Source organism: Balaenoptera physalus, assembly GCF_965194825.1.
Source record: "Balaenoptera physalus genome assembly, chromosome: 21".
In the NCBI taxonomy this organism is placed as follows: Eukaryota; Metazoa; Chordata; class Mammalia; order Artiodactyla; family Balaenopteridae; genus Balaenoptera; species Balaenoptera physalus.
The window spans coordinates 43,930,106-43,947,609 of NC_138902.1; the positions used below are offsets into that span (position 1 = coordinate 43,930,106).

Consider the following 17,504-nt stretch of genomic DNA (forward strand, 5'->3'; position numbering starts at 1 on the left):
TCCAGGAGATAATTTTTGTATACTAGAAGAATTAAAAAGTCAGCAAAGACTTATCATTGCTTTATCCATTATTTATTGAGGAGGAAAGGAAGGAGGAGGATGGACACAGATTAGAACTGCCTAACTGTCCTGAGAGTTCTCTAAAGTGTTGTGATTTTACATGGCCTGAAAATGCAGATGAAGATTGGGAGTTGTGTTTTCAACCTTGGACCTCTGTAATTAAAATCAGTATCTAAGCAATTTCTTCCAGTTACTACCATGGAGTGAAAGTAGAACTTTATTTTTCTTTGACTGCTGAGGATAGATAAATAGATGAATGTTGATAAATGTAAATAGATATCAAGGTATAATTAAGTCCACTCTTCTGAAGTCTATGTATGTTAAAATGCTACCTTAAAAAGAAGTTATTTTCCAAAACTTCTGTAATCACTTTAGGCTGTATCTTTGAAACAGAAAGTTTCCATATCTTTATCATCCCAGCTATTGCTTATCTCTGTTGACTAGTATCATTTTTCTGTGATCATTTCATCGAGAAAAGGGTGACTGAATTCACTGAATCTCAGGAAAAGTGGCTAACTCGTGCATTCTTTTATGCTCTCCTGTTTTAGCGTTTGATAAAACCTGAGCACTTTGAGGTCTGTGGGTCAAGCATCAATACTGTTCCCAGACAGCCATTTCCTCTTGTGGGCGTCCCTTGGAATTTTGAGATGTTGTTACCAGCTGCAGATTAGTGTGTAGAAGGCAGAAAAAGACTGAGTCTGAGTATCTTACGGGTGGGGAAAGGGGAGGCTCCAGAATTGAGATCAAAGCAACCGTATCTTACTGTTTCTGTCACTTAGAGTTCCTGGGATAGTTATGGTGTTGAATATTTGCTTCCCATTCTTTGTTTCTCAGAACCTTTTGGATTGAACTTGAATAATTATTCAAGACTCCTTACTATGAAATTTTGGCATTATGCATTTAAAAATGCAAAACTATTAAATACTAATATGCTGTGACTCAGATCTTTGAAAGAAAAAGTTCTTTGTTTGAGGCTTGGAACCTGCCATTCTGTTTTATTATTGCAGAAGTTCCCAGCAGGCACATTCACCCCGACTTAATTATTAAGCCATAAACATATCTTTGAAAATTCTCCCTTATACTGAATGACCAGAAATCATTTAGAATTGCTTTTTCAATCATCTTATGCAGCGAATCAGACTTCAACACAGAGTATGTTTTTTTAAGTGTTTTTGGAAAGTGAAAAATCATTGAATTGATAATAGTATTAGGATGCATGGTACATAAAATAGACAAATGTAGAGACCAATGGATAAATGTACTGAGGTATTAGGTAACCATTATTTTATTTATATTTATATATATATATATATATATATATATATATATATATATAAATAAATGCTTGGCACTTATCTGGGGACTCAATAACAATGTACTGAATAAACACAAGTGTGAAAGAATCAATCACATCTCATTTATACCCCACATAACCACATACATACATGTCTTAGTACTGACAGTGGAAGAAGTTGAAGATTTTTACTTGGCATTAAACATATCCATGCAAATATACAGACATATGTATGCATTTGTATTCAATTACAGACTTGTTGTTTTGGTGATTTTGACTGAAGGAGACCAATTTTCAAAGTGATTCATATTTTATGTGAAAGTATAACTGGTTAAATGGGACCCTAAGTCTCAAGAGTTTTTAGATGACTGAAAAAAAGTCCATTATTTTTCTCCTGGCTTAGAGTTATTGAGAATATGAGAATAGGAGATATAAGTTTGATTATTGGTAGAGAATAGACATGGACTGTAGAATAACCAAAAACTCTCTTAAAAATACCCTGTGTATAGTTTCTACAGGAATTTTAAGGAAATGGCCTGATAAAAGTGAAGCTCTCCAAATGTCATGACATTTACAAGATTATTTGGAAATACTGAATATTTGTTAAGTACTAAAGTGTTCTCCACTCTCAATATTCTTTGAAAGAAAATCAGTTGACTTAATAAAGATGCAGTTAACACGTTTGGGTAACATATGCTAATATGCCCACATGTAGAATCTACATGAAAATACAAAAAGCGGGGTAAGTGAGAAAACATTTTTTAAAAATAAATAAAGAAATATGGATTTCCCCTACTGTTTTCACCACAATACTTTACCTCTAAAGTGTTTGAATAGTTTCACTAACTGCCAAATTTTTTATTATGAAAGATTGATCTTTAATTCAAAAATTACATTAGAACATGTTCTCAATGAAGTACATTAATTTTTGCCCCGCCCCCCTAATTATTGTTAAACTTGAAGAAGAGTTACAAGAAAAAAATTTGGTAACTGAGACATTCAGTACAAGTAGATAGTAGGTGACATCACTTATATAACCTAATGCCCATAAAACTTGAGGACTGTTCTCTCCCAAACAATTCAGATGTCAAGAAAGTAGCTACAAACTAATCATTTTTCCTCAGTCAGAATTGGGAAAAGTGTTTTTTTTTTTTTTTTTTTAAAAAAAGGTTTAAAAAAAAAACCTGTGTACTACTTAACATACAGACATGTAAATAAAACTGGGGAAATCTGAAAAAAAAATATGAAACTTACTACAATCCTGACATCAGTACTGGACTAAATCATCATTTATTTATTATTGTCTTATAAATATGTTAAAGTGGAAAACCTCTAGGCTCAGGTACAATAAAATATTTCAGCATTAAACTGAATAATAAAATGCCAAAGGTAAAAGACTGATAACCCACCCAGCTTAGGGAAAAAAAATCTATCTAAATAAGTAGACTTTGCAGAATATTCTGTCTTGTTCCCCAAACCTACACATTCTGAGACACTAGACTTGGTTTGTCTTTCTTTGGCGTTACGAGATTGAATTAGTATCTGTAAAGTTTTCTGTATTAAATCTCATTAACAGAAACATGAAAATCTCTAATCGTTTCACAATTGCAAATCTCAATTATAAAATAGATTCAAAGTTGGTGTTTTCATCATTTCAAGGCTACTGGAAGTCCCAGGTTATACTGCTAATGATACCTGTGTATTTGAACCCAATGTTCCATTTTAATGTCTCTCTTTTTTCTCACAATATATTTAAAACAGGAATTTTTCTTCCCTCTAATATAGTTTCTCAAAAAGAGTAGAGGAGGTCCGACAAAAATCCTGCTCTTTCACACTTAATCACTAGTAATAAGACAACACAAAACTGGGTCATTTTATCTACAGCTTCATTATAGTTTGCCTTTGGATACTGGTCCCATGAGTATAGAAAATGTGGCAAATTAATATATGCTAGTTTGACTGATTTCACTGAAAGAATTAGCTAAATGTTCAAAAGAATTTACTGGTCCATCTGGTAACAACTATTCTGTGAGTAAGTGCATTCTAAGTCTTTGTTTTCTGAGCCACATAGCTTCATGTGAGTATATACACTCAAATACCATTTAAGAAACAATAATACGAACCCGAACTACGCTACCCTTAAATAGTGAATAAATTAAAATTTAAATTGAAACAGATTGAGCCTCTGAGATGTCACTACAAGTGCTCACTTTTTTTTTTTTTAATCAGCCCGCAGTTCATCAAATTGATAAACATCAGTGACCCCTGCCAGATTGCCAGGAACTAGGGGTGGCTTACCAAAACCTTAGGAGAAGAAACAAGGTCATAGACTTTCTTGCCCTACAGCTGTCATCATGGCTGCTAAAAGGGAGAAGAGTGGAAGCAGGTAGCTAGTAACAGAGAACCACTTTCTGAGGAGATGAGAGTCTTGTGTTCAGGTGGGGTCTGGTAGCATCATAAACAGAATCTTTGAGCAATGGTGCAATTTCCTATAGTACAGGCAGGGCAGAAGATGGACGCAGGTCTCCTACGAGTTGCCATTCTCCAAACACAGACCAAGGTTTCTCCCTTGGGATGCCATGGCAACATTGCAATCAATTTCAGAGCAAATCACAAAGGGTATAATATATCGGATACACTGTTCCAGCTGTAATTCCAGCTGGCCCTCTACTTTAGCTGACTCAAAAGGTCTCATTAAGTTGAGAAAATGTTGTATAAAAAAACAAGGAAATTTTCATTCAGGAAAAGACTTACTTTTACCCCAAATCCTAAAGTTAGGTTCTTTTGCAGCTGCAAATTGAGCAGTAAGAAAATTCATATATTTGACTAAATTTACTGCCTGCTCTGAAGCCTATTCCTTCTGTCCTGTTCTTAATTGAGAAACGTGGCCCATAGGAACTGACAGGGAATGTATAGCAATGGCCCTGGTCACTGTCACTGGGAGCAGCCTTCAGATTCCCAGATTTGTTCAGGAAAAAAAAAAAAAAAAAAGCTGACAACCCATGGAAAGGCACATCACGATGTTTTCCTCCTTTGAAAACAACTGCACTAAATATCTGTTCATTTCACCATGTTCTGCCCTCAGTCTATCATAAACATAACTTAAACATTGTTTGGAAAACAAAGAGATTCCTGGGGTAAACAAATTTCACACAATTATAAAACATAAAACTGTATGTATGAATATTACCATTTAGACATCCTTGAGTATAGGATGCCCAAGAGGTCATTGGACTTTGTAATATACCCTGGCTTAAATGCAAATAAAAAGATGCATTGAAGGACACAAAAAGGGTATTCAAAGGCAGGATGTTTGTATTATATAAATTTATCAGGCACACAAGATAGGTGTAACCAGCACAATTACCAAGTGGTATCTGGGGAGTACTACTGAATGCATTGTGCAATAAACATTATACAGCACAATAAATGAGGCAAAATAGCTGGGAAAATACGTGAGGGGAAAGAGTGGAGAAAGGACTATAAAATATCTCTATGAACATTAACATAAATGATGGGTTACCATCTCCCAACTGTATTCTTCTGACAAAGTGTCTATATAGTAATGTTTTCATCGTACGCTATCATTTAGAAACATACTGCACAAACCATATACCTGTAAAATCTATAGTTTCTTTTGTCAGCTTTGTGGCTGTTATTCAGTACATGTCAAGTATGCTGCTTAGGGGGTAGATTTATAGCCTATACAGTAACTGGATTTCCTAGACACCTTCCCTTAGAAAAACAAAGTGAAATATCATAGCACTGAGGAACATTGGAAAGCGAGTTCTATCATGTTGAGCCAGAGAGCAGAGCTCTTCCCGCCCTCTGAAGCATCTGTCCATGGTGCTAGTCCTGCCTGTCAGAAACACCCTTGTAATCACCACGTCATTTATTTTGTCCTCATTGTGCTTGGGTTTATATGCCCCCCTTGTCTGTAACTTTTCCGAAAACAGAAATTTTGCATTGCTACTGTTTCCAGTGCTGATTTTTCTGGAAGTTTAGGTTTGGTCCTTTATTCATTATTTCTACAACTGATTGCAGTGTTTCTATTGTTCAGTATTTTTTCTTTCTTTTGTTTTCACTGTTTGCTTGTTCCTGGACATTGGCAGACTCATGTGTGTTTGGTCTCCTAAGCATGCATCCTGACCCCCCCCCCCCTTTAATTATGGAGGGGGAGGGGTTAATAGCTATTAGTAGATATATTTCCCTTCTAGAATCCGAACTGGCTTCTAAAATTTGTTTCCCTCCCTTAATTTATAAATATTTTAATCAATAATGTATCTATTATTTCCCAAGTGAGCCCTAAGGAGTGAGTTTGATGGCCTCACACAAGCCATTCCAGTAGAACAGCCTCTCAGGCAGCTGACACCAATGAGCCTAGCTAAGATTTTACCTCTCGAGTCCCTGTGTTTTTAGGTTAGCCAGCAACAGCACACTCACACCATCACTGAACCAATGAAACTGATGTGTTGTGCAAGTTCCCTCACTCCCTTTTGCTGAACTTGCATTGTGTTGCCCATTGCATAGTCAGTCAGAAACTAGCCTGGAACAAAAAGTCAGCCATCAGAGAAAAATACTGTCTGTCCTCAGCGTTGTAATTGCACTTGATCAGCATCAGCTCTGCATCAATAATTACACAAGGGTCCAATAATTATGTTGGCAATGAAACAATGTAGTCAAAACTTCAGTTATTTACATGAGGTGATGGTCCAAGGACTGAAGCCAGTGTTGGAGATTGACGCTCCCCACTTACTTATAACATCACAGATGATTGAAAACAGGTGCCCTTTGTATGGTTTGCAATATTCTCTTCCAGGTGTGGCCTCACAGACTAACTAAAGAACTATACTTGCTTTCATAGATGACATACTTGCTTTTAAAAATCTAATTAAAACTTTCTTTTTGGTCCTTAGGTAGAAAGATGGCTCTGCTGAGATAAGCTCTTAATTAATGCACTGAGAGCTTAGGAGTCCCACCTCTCAACAGGAATGATTGACGTCCAAGGATACATAAATTACACTAATTGAGCCCTGCCTCTATACAGGCTTCCTACAGCCAACTCATCAGAGAAGCTAGGTGAGTAGACCAGCATAAAAAGTTATTGAAATATGTTCTTTGCTTTCCCAAAGAGTGAAAGAGAAACTTTCCAGACTGTTGCACATTTATTATCACAGAAGTCAGGTCTTTTCTTCAGTTTTAAGATGTAGGTTTTGTGTTATAGTTGTTGTTGTTTTTTTTTAATTAAAAAAGTAGCACTTTAACATAGCCATTGAAATTTAAATAACCACCTTCTCTTCTCAATTTTCAAGCCGCAAAACTCACAAGCCAATTATAGTATGCAAAAATCACTTGGCATCATTTGTTGATATTAAATTGTGTTGCATAGCAACCAGCACATACGCTATGGAGGGATTCTTTGAAATCAATCGTAGTCCTTGAGTTTAGTTTTCAGAAATGTACCTGACTGTAAACACACCTAAAGACCATACTGAAATATTTCTTTTATGTTTATTTCATTCTGAAAGAAATTTAGAGGTATTCTGAGGCTCTCACTTTCACAAAATCCAAAAACCATTTGATATAATCTAGGTGGCTTAATGGTCTAAAATAAAATTCAAGCACAGGGCTATTTGCTAAAATTGAAGACGATTACACCATATTAGATGTCTTCATTTATATCTGAAAGTTTTATTCACAGATTTTTAACTGTTTTAAAAATTATGGAAAAGCGCAGTGTTTCAACTTTTGTCAAGGAAATATGAATAATATGGGATATTAAATTATTTACTTAAAATATATCATTAAAATATGTGTATTATTCAGACAAAATACAAATAGAGCTTGAGTTTTACTATGTAAAAGTTTAAAAGGTGAGAGTAAAGGGATGAAGACCACAAAGAAAACTAGATTGAGAAATTATTAAGCATAATGGTTATACGTCAAAATGAATAGAAGTGGAAAAGCAAATAGTGAGAACAAAAGGAAAAAAATACCAAACAATAGAAGCACTGCAGTAAGTTTTAGAAGTAATAAGTAAAATACAGAACCCAAACATTCCAAAAAATCAGTACTGGCCAAAGCAGAGAAGAAAGTGATAGAAGGAAACAGGGTTAGATTCAGAAGTATTTAGGGAACTACCATGTCCTAGCAGCAAAAATCAAAAAGAATTCTTTTAAGACTTTGGATTCCTGAAAATTTAGGAGAACGTGTTGCTCTCACACTTTTTCTCTTTCCACCGCAGTGCACTTTGCTGTGCCTACTGTTTCAAATTGTGAAAAATGTGACGCTCCACTTAAAAAGAAAATCATAAGATGGCTACATTTCTATCAAAATGGCTTTATTATTACCTGTGAGAAAACCTGAAGTGGAGAAAAATTGAGAGAGATCAGAAAATCTTGAGCTGATAATCTCGTAAAAAATATAAAATGCTTTTAACATCAAGACTATCTCGCTGGGACTGAAATGGAATAAAAATGGAACAGCTTCTTTACTTAGATCCTTTTATTATTGGGTGGCTAGCAGGACCCAAATACAATGTATCAAGGCCATGGGAGTATAAGTAATAGAGCATTATCTATTAAAACAAAACAATTATTTAGGTGGAAGGAGCAGGAAACGTGGCCCTCAAAAATCCTAAGTGTTTATTTTGATTTTTTGTTATTATGTGTTCAGACCACATTCCTTCATCACCTATTACGTACTGAGCAAGGTTTGGTACTTGAAGTGGCTTTGTATGAAATTACGCATGGAATGACCTAAATCTCTTCATATCTCTTGAGAGTTTCTATCTTTAATGATGATGAAAAGGCAGTATCACTGTCTGCTTCATTAGTCTCATACCCATAGAAATATTTATTAGTAGAAAAAGTAACCATATGTTCATAAATTGTCAGAAAATTCTACTTGAATTCACATATTTTTAATGCAGTTAACAAAAACTCAGCATTCTTTCATCGTACTATGAGGAACATACCTTTGGATTCAAATTGCTCAAAGGTACCTGAACTAGTATCAGCTTTTGTCTTCATATATGTTGGGTAATCAAAGTGCTGGTGCCTGACAGAAAGTCATAAGTTATTATGAGATGGAACAGTCAGCACTGAGAGGTCCAGGGCCACGCTGCCTGGAATGGAGCCATTATCATAATAGCCTATCACTCAGGCTAATCAAATCAGTTCTTACTCTGTTCTGTTTCTGAACATGGACCGTCAGATCCAAGTTTCCAATTCCTACATCTCATCACAAGCATACTGCTACTAGCCAGTACATGAATGAACATATCAAAAGACATGCTGGTCACCCTCTACCATTGCAATGTCCAAAAATCCTCGGTAAATGTTTCTCTGGTCTTTGAAACAGATCACTTATCATATACTTATTGCTTCAGTCACTTGCTTCAATCACTTGAAAGGTTTCTTATACTATTTCTTCATTTGGAATTTATGTAACTCTTTAGATGTGGGACTATTCAGTTAGCTGGGCAATTCATTATTCTGCTGTTTGATCTCTGGGTTAATTTCTTGCTTGTAACTTTAATAACAATTTTAAAGATCTTGAAGATTTATTAATAAAATTTGTTACCTTTTTTTTAAAAAACAGGAGCATGTTGAAAAAACCAACAAATATCCTATAACATCCTGTAATATCCATGCTAATATCATTTTTGTTGTAATTTTAAATAACAAAAACTAATGATGTACATGATTAGGAAAAAATATGTACATTTAAAAAATTACTTCCCCTCAAATAATTACTAGCTATAATTTTTCTTCCACAGAAATTCATATCCCTTTAAATATCTACTTATCATTTATGCATTCACTCAACAAATAGTTATGCAGAGTTTCTTACATATCAAGCACTATTTTTGGTGCTAAGGTGTAACAGTAAGCAAAACAAATTTTTAAAAATTCTGGCCTTCATGGGGCTTACATTCTTGCGGGGAGAAACAGACTATAAACAGAATAAATAAGACTATGTGTGTGAGTGTGTGAGTGTGTGTGTGTGTGTGTGTGACAGAGAGAGAGAGAGAGAGAAGTAAATAGTATAGAAAAAGTAAAACAAGGAAGGATGACTTGAAGGTCTTATTGAGAAAGTGACATTTAAGCAAAGACTTGAAGGAGGAGAGAAGGAACCCAGTGGATAGTTGGCAAAGAGCTCCAGGCAGGAAAAATAGCACGTGCAAAGGCTCTGAGGAAAGCTCTACCGGGTGGAGGAAAGTAGTGCAAAGGAACTAAGAGAGCTGGAATGGGCAAGAGTATGGGCAGGAGCGGAAGAGCATAGGAGAGTCACAGAGCTGGAGATTACTAACAGATTTTAGCTTTTAATCCATGTAACATGGGAAGCTTTTAAAAGATTTTGTATTTTCGGGATGTGGAATATTGGATGACTTTGAACAGAGAGATGAGGTGATCCTGATGTATGCTTTAAAAGGACATCCCCGGTTGCTATGTTGATACTAGATCAAGCAGGAGAAAGGGCAGAAGCAGGGACAGTAGTTAGAAGACTGTTGTAATCATCCAGGCAGGAGATGATGGTGGCTGGAGCCAGGAAGGTGGAGGAAGCAGTGGCAATATGTGGTTTTCCGTTCCAAGTGTATTCTGAAGCTGGTACTGACAGAATTTGTGATGGATTGCGTCTGAGATGTGAGGTCAACTACAGCCACAGTCTGTAGATTAGGTCTTGGTTAGAGATAGGAATTCTCAGCATATAGATGGTATTTAAAGCCACGTAACGGGGTGAAATCACTAGAGGAGCCATTGTGGGTAGAGAAGAAAAGAGGACCCAGGGCTTAGACACAAGCACCCCAATGTCAAGAAGTCAGGATTCTGAGTCTTACTCAATGAAGAGGGGGGAGACTGGAAAAGGGTGGTTTCCTGGAAACCATGTGGAAGCCATTTGTAAATGTCCTTATATCGAGGAACCTGAAGATTGGATTGGATTCGCAATGTTAGGTCATCTGTGGTGTGGTGGGAGAGAAAATCTAATTGACATTGGCTCAAGAGAACGAGAAGAGAAAAATTAGAAGTAATCTGTACAGATCACTCTTTGAAGGAATCTTGCTATAAATAGAGACAAAAAAATTAGATGGTAGCTATAGTTAGAAGTGGGGAGAAAGTTTTGTTTCCTTTGAGATAATAACAATAACAGTATGTTTTATATTTGGTAAGGACAGTTCAGTCAATCGGGGGGAAATTGCTGATGCAAGAAAGATCTGCTGGAGTTCTTTGTATGTAGGTGAGAGAGCATCAAGCTTCATGCAAGTGTGGAGGGAGATCCAGCGAAGAGAAGTTGGCATCAACAAGTGCAAACACAGAAAGGTGGGCAGATGAGGAGAGACCTTATGGAAGATCTCTTCTAGCTTCTCCGCTTTGTTTTAATGCAATAGAAGCAAGGGCATCAGCTGACACTGAGGATGGTGGAGGTTTGAAGGTGGAGGAGAGCGTATAAAATCATGATGGAAGGGAGCATGAGTAGACTGAGAAAATAATGTGAGAAACCAGAAGCACGATGGTGCCGTGGAGGTTAGTGGTCAGGAATTTAGGATAAGACCAGTGTGTAAGGTTGTGTGGTTTTCATTCACCATATTCATTCACCATACTCAGTTGTGCAAGTGCAGGTACAGAGTAGGCAGAGTTGGTGGCACAGTGGTTGGAGTTTTGCCAAGGGAATATCAAGGAACTCAAGCTGGGTGAATGAGTTGACGGCGTATGCAAGGGGATGATTATAGCATAAGGTTGTGGAATTTAAACTGGATACGAAATGAGGGGGTGAGAGGCAGAGGAATGGCGTTAGGATCAAAAGGTTGTAAGCACAGTTGCAGAAGGAGTTCCAGGCCTTTAGGGAATGAGCTGGAATGAGGAGAGGGTTGGTGCTAAAGAATGGAGTGCTTAAAATTGAGGTAATGGAGAGATTTCAGTCATTTGTGATGAAAAAAAGTCAATATTGTGACCATGTAAAAGAGGTTAAAAAGAGTAGAAGAACTTTGGAGCTCATGACTAAGAGGGTAAGTTTGCTCTTGCAAGGATCAATGGGGATATCAAATCACCTGGAATTTGACAGGAGTAATGTTAGAAAGAGTGAGAATGAACTAGGGTAAAAAATTTCCAAGGAATGCAGAAGAGGACCTGGGGGAGATTGGTAAGGAGTAGCTTTAAAGTGTGATATAGCCTAGTGATGTGCTATTCCAAGATAGGGTATTTGAGGAGGGGGAGTGGATAGTGGTCTGTAAGCAATAATAAGGAAAGATAGGAATGTTGTACTATTTGACTCTTAATTCCCTATGTACAGCTATTTATCTACTTACCTTGTTCTACTTACTTATACCTGTGCCTCTACTTATTTAGATACCACTAAGTAAGAGCAGGGGTGGGTCTGGGTGGCCTCCCATCCTCAAAGCCAAGGGAGGGAACGGTCCAGAGAACTACTCACAGGCTAGTGGGTCTCTCATGTGCTCATCACTGTCTGGACGGTTCCGGGCACTAAGCTCACTGCCCAGCCCCTGTGCTACCAGCGTAGAGCAAAGCACGTGGAGAAGGGGTGACGTGGTGGGGGACTGCCATGTGGAACACAGGTCAAGCCGTCCCCCCTCAAAGCCCAAGAGGTTTAGAAGATGGAGCCCCCGTAAGCCTTTCCCCACACACTCACCTATCTGCCCCCCTCTTCACCATCCTATCGATCTCCTTTGACCTAGGACATAGATAGGATGATGGGCTAATAATTTTTTACTTATACAAAAGTAAAGTACTGATTGGCTAATATTTTTTTACTTATACAAAAGAAATATGTATACCCATTGTCTTGCACATTGCTTTTTTCCCCCTTAATTTTGATATATATTGGCTCACAGATATCTGCCTCATTCTTTTTAACAGCTGCTCCCTCACGAACGTGCCAAAATTCAGTTAGTCAGAACACTTCTCCATTGATATACTCTTTAGTTATTTCCAATTTTTCACTATTAGCAACAATGCTGTAATATATCTCTGTATATACTTATATTTGAGAAATCTTCGCTGCTATATTCACAAAGTAAATTAGCATTAGTGGGTCAAAGGGCATGAGAATTTATTTAAAATTTGCATATATATAGGGTTGGCCAAAAAGTTCATTCAAGTTTTTCTGTAACATCTTACAGGAGATATATATATATATCTATATATATATATATCTGTATATATATATCTTAATTGCCTTCTAGTAAGATTAGACAAATTTACAGTTCTGTCAACAGTGAATGAGAGAGCTACTTTCCTTACCACCCTCATCCTCACCAACATTAGTTATCATATTTCTTTGCATTTACCTTTGGACTAAAAACGATTCTATTTTCATGTGTTTCTCGGGTATTAGAAATTTTCTCTTCCTATATATGGTCTTTCCTAGTTTTTTTGTCCTTTATAAAATTAAACTTTTAATTTTGAGACCACTGTAGATTCACATGCAGTTATAAAAATAATACTGAGAGATCCTCTATACCTTTTGCACAGTTACCCCCAAAGGTAACATCTTTCAAGATTTGCAGTGCAATATCACAACTAGGATATTGACATTGATATAATATTGCACACATGAAACTTAGATAATGTTATAAACTAATGCTACTTCAATTTTTAAAAAGAATATAGCTTTCCTAATTTTTGACTGTTTTTCTATTGTGGTAATCATCTTTCTTGTGTTTGATTGGAGTATTTTTTTAATTAGGAACATTATCTTTTCAAGCATATTAAATATGTTTTCTCTGAGATTTTCATTTGCATTTTGATTTTAGTTATACTGTTCTTGGCTGTTTTTTTCAATCTCTTCTTTATGTCTTCTGGATTTTGCATCCTGTGTAAAAAAAATCTTGTCAGCTTATAAATGAATTTACCTTCTAGAATTTATATGGTTCCATTTTTCATATTTAAATTTTGACCCATTTGAGATTTATTTGCTGTAAAGAATTAGATAGGGGTCCAGATTTATTTATTTTTTCTTCAAATAGTTAACCAAATGTTTCTATCCCATTTATTTCAAATATTACTAATGTCATAATCCAAATTTCTATATACATTTGTGTTTATTTCCAGATTTGCATTGATCTTTCTTATCATATCTTCTCCAGTACCAAACTCTTTTAATTATTGTACCATTTGGGATATATTTTATTATATGATATAGGACATCACCAGGTGATTCTCATTGCTCCTTCCCAAGGGTTCTTCTAGCAATTTTTGAGTACTTATCCTTTAACCTAAAAATTTTTAGTATCACTTTATCAAGGTAAAAAAAATCCTGTTGACTTTTAAATTTTTATTGAATTACTGTCAGATTCATAGATTTGAGGAAAATCCATACCTTTGCACTATACAGTATTCTTATTCACATGATTACTAGCCTTTGTCATTTTCTTATTCTCTTCTGAGTTCTTCAGTGGAGTTTTAAGGTTTTCTTGTATAGACCCTACGCATTTATATATTGTACAAGTACAAGCACATATGCATCACCCCTAGTATTTGCTTGATCAATAACAGAAGACCAGGGGATTCCCTGGCAGTCCAGTGGTTAGGGCTCTGCACTTCCACTGCAGGGGGTACAGGTTCAATCGCTGGTCAGAGAACTAAGATCCCACATGCCATGCAGCACGGCCAAAAAAAAAGAACAGAGAAAAGAAACTGTTACACTCAGAGGCCATCAAACTCATTCATTAATTTGCTTGATAGATATTGGACTGTTATTTCAATATTTAAATTACTAATTTGTAACAGCTAATACTTCGCCCATGTTTTTGTTCATGGCAGTTTGTACAAGAGCCAGAAGGTAAGTAAAGAAACAGGTTTTTCATGTTTTCAGAGGTAGGTGTGCCTGAAGTAAGCACCCTCATTTCATAAAAAGAGTAAGTTGTAAAAATAAAATATGCTAGGTTGGATAATCATCTATAATGTTAACAGTCCAATTGCTTGTCATGTAGAGGAAGGTTGTGCTTTAATTAAGCAATAAGACATGACAGGATGTGAATTATGGAGTAATAATTCTTGTCTACTGTATTGTTAGACAAGAGGCCAAGGGCCAGATGTCATTGCGTACACCGCCCATAAATTATTACACTGTAATTTAAAGCTAGAACATTATAGAATAATTCTAAACTATTTTTCAAATAACTTTGCAAAACGAGAAATGTAGGTTGAATATATTTATTAAATTCTATATTAGAGGATCTCTACTATAATGCTGTAAGATCAAGAGGCTAAAGAAAAGCATTTATTTGTGGGGAAAAATATAGCAGGAAAATATAGCAAAGTTGGCATCATAGTGGATTACTCTCTAAACAGTATTAATATAGAGGAGATTCCTAGGAAGGTGATACATTGACTTTCCCCCCTATGATTAGGGGAAAATGGTTGGAGCTGTTTTGAGAAATTTTAAGAGGGGTCCTTTTAGGCTTTATTTTTTCTTCACAAAGCAATGCTAACTAACAAATAACTCTACCATAAACCTTCCAGAAAAACATGCATCTCCCTGAAAGAACTTGGCAAAGCGTGGAACAGTTTTACAGAATTTTGGGTCCTTTGAAAATCAGTGTGATTTGTAATCCTAACACTTTCCCCCATAACATATCATTTTGAAAGTCCTCTTTTGTAAAGACATTAAAACAGATCTCTTATCACAAGAAAACACATTGTTTCAAATACTGCTTTTTTTAAAAGAGGAAAACTCATTTTTGCCCATTCAAAAGAAAAATGTTTGAGGGAGAGTATGTGATTGTAATAAGGAGAAAGTCTACTTGCTTTTCATCTGCAGAGCACTCTGGCTAGCAGTGTTTCAAAAGACGATTTCTTTTTAAAGTTATTATAGTTTTGTGCTTTCATTGCCAATATTGTATACTTTTAAGATGGCTGTGGTGTTGACAAGTTCGACTTCTTTTGTGAATATCGCAAGATAAAAGTTATATATTACAACCTCAGACCATTAATTTTGTCTCAGGTTCTCCTTTAAATTAATGTATTTTATCACCAAATATGACCTCTTTCTAGAAATGTGATAACCAGAGAGAACTTAATATATGGATCAAGTATAAAATATTTTTAAAGGGCCTCTAGAAACACCCACCTGCCCAAAATACATCTCTTACTGTCTTATCATAAGACCATTAATTATTTACACCTCTAGATTAGTGTTTTGGTCTTGAATAGTCCCTTATTAAAATAAAATCTCTCCCAAGTCAATGACACAGAATCCAGTTATCAGGTATTAATCCAATAGTTTGTCTATTTGCTAAAGTAGTAGATTTAGGTTATGGATTTGCTTTCATCTGTAACAGAAAACAGAGAGGAAATGAGACACAAAAAAGAAATGTTTTAATGGTATGAGAAAGTTTCCAGCCCTGAAACTTGAGCTAGGTGTTACTGTTACAGGTCCTTAGCTCCTGGAAGGTGGCTTGAAGACACACAGATTTCATGGTCAAGGGGTAGAAGAACCCAAAGAAAAGGGAGGACGATGAGTTCTTTATGCAAGAAGGGACCATGTCTTATATGGTGCCTAATATGTGTCTTAAATGATGAAAAAGGCAGGGAAAGCCAAAGAAAATTTATCTTTAGTACTTAATGGTTTTACCCATTCTATCACTTGTATTAGGTCCATGGGTCTATCACAACAATTAAATAGAACCATTTTTAGCACTTTTTTCTTGTTTCTGTTCAGTTGAATTAGGCAGGATTGACTTTTCTACCCAGTGGCTCCAATGGATCCTTTTCTGGAGTTATAGCTCAATAGGATTTTACTCCAAAATTCTTAGTATGGGAGACTACAACTGCCTCTAACTTCTTCTCCAAGGTTTATTGTGTCAGTTTTGGACAACCCACATGACGGGTAATTTTTAGAAAGTGTAACAGAAACTCATAGAATTATTCGTAGAGGACCATGATATGACATTATACTATTAGCTTGGAACAAGAGTCCAGATGTGACGAGGCTAAATGAAAAACACCTATGCATTTTTAGAAAAGGATTATCAGTTACTTTGTTTTAATTTTTATACTAGCACGTCCTTGATTTAAGCTCTGTCTACTTCTGCAGAGACATAATTACTTTAAGGTATTTTAGAATGTAATAAGTTGTGAAAATAATCATTGTTGTTTGGGCCTACAAGCTTGTTCAAATAGACACCGTGCCTAAGTGTTAACTGATCATATCAGTCAGTAGGGAGATTAAAAATTGCTTTTTATAGGTTTATGTTTATTAGGAAAAATTATTAGCACTAGTTTTGTGAGAAGATTGATGCTAGGGATTCAACATCATTCTATCCATATTTATAATAACACTGCAGAATTAGTGTAATTTCCAGATCAAGAAATGCAGGTTTATAGAGATCCTCAGTAAGTAAGAGGTGGGTCCAGTCTTCTAACTCAAGACCATGATTTGAAAGCAAAATTATTTTCAGTGAATCATATTGTCTCCTGCAGAACTTGAGTCAGAATATTTTTTTAAATACGGAATTTAATCATCACAAAGTTCTTCTAAAAAAAAACCCTGCCATTTCCCAGTCTGTGATCCAGGACTCTTAAATTTCTTCCACTGCCCATTCTAAGAACTCCCTCCTCGTATGTTGTCATGAACTTCCTTTCTGCTGCAGAGCCCATTACACATTTTCAGAAGTGCAACAGCAGGAATAAGCTCTGGAGTAACAACCATGAGCATCAGTCTTATCACACGAAAGACCAGCAGTCAATTCTGCAGAAAGACCCCAGGATCATAGCCGCGGAGCAGGAACCAGCTTTTTCCTTCACCCAAGTTTAGTTTCCTTCCATTAGATTAATTGGTGTCACACACTGTCTGTGTGTTGGAGTGGGGTTGAGAGTTTTGAGTGAGTGCTTCTGTCATGATCTTTTGGGGGAAAAAATGCCGACCTGTAAATAAAGCACAGATAGAAAAGAAGACCCAGAGCTAGTATCATAACATTTTTGCACGTGCATGAGCCTGTCTCTTAAGGTGTATCTATGTGTTTTTTGTAATCCATCAACTTGACTCCTGTCTCATTCCTAACACCCTTTTCCTGCTTTTTGTTTCAATTTTCTTTGCCAAAGTTGCTATTTTTAAGGTCTTTGACTTAAAAGCAGCAGCCTGGACTCATATTCCTCATTTTTCTCCTATTTACGCAGTTGGTTTTGAT

At 36.0% G+C, this 17,504-nt stretch overlaps 1 protein-coding gene and 1 long non-coding RNA gene across 7 annotated transcripts in view; one reads left to right on the top strand and one right to left on the bottom strand.

The window, feature by feature from the left end:
- TENM3 (teneurin transmembrane protein 3) overlaps positions 1-17,504 on the top strand; it is a 2,405,282-nt gene that overhangs the window by 1,431,296 nt on the left and 956,482 nt on the right. For all 6 annotated transcript variants that reach the window (XM_082444070.1, XM_082444075.1, XM_082444071.1 and 3 more), the window contains exon 6: positions 6,271-6,433. The gene's annotated coding sequence lies outside the window, so the exon portion shown is untranslated. The remainder of the gene's footprint in view (positions 1-6,270; positions 6,434-17,504) is intronic.
- LOC309651409 overlaps positions 1-17,504 on the bottom strand; it is an 888,535-nt gene that overhangs the window by 791,478 nt on the left and 79,553 nt on the right. The gene's annotated exons all lie outside the window — the stretch shown is intronic.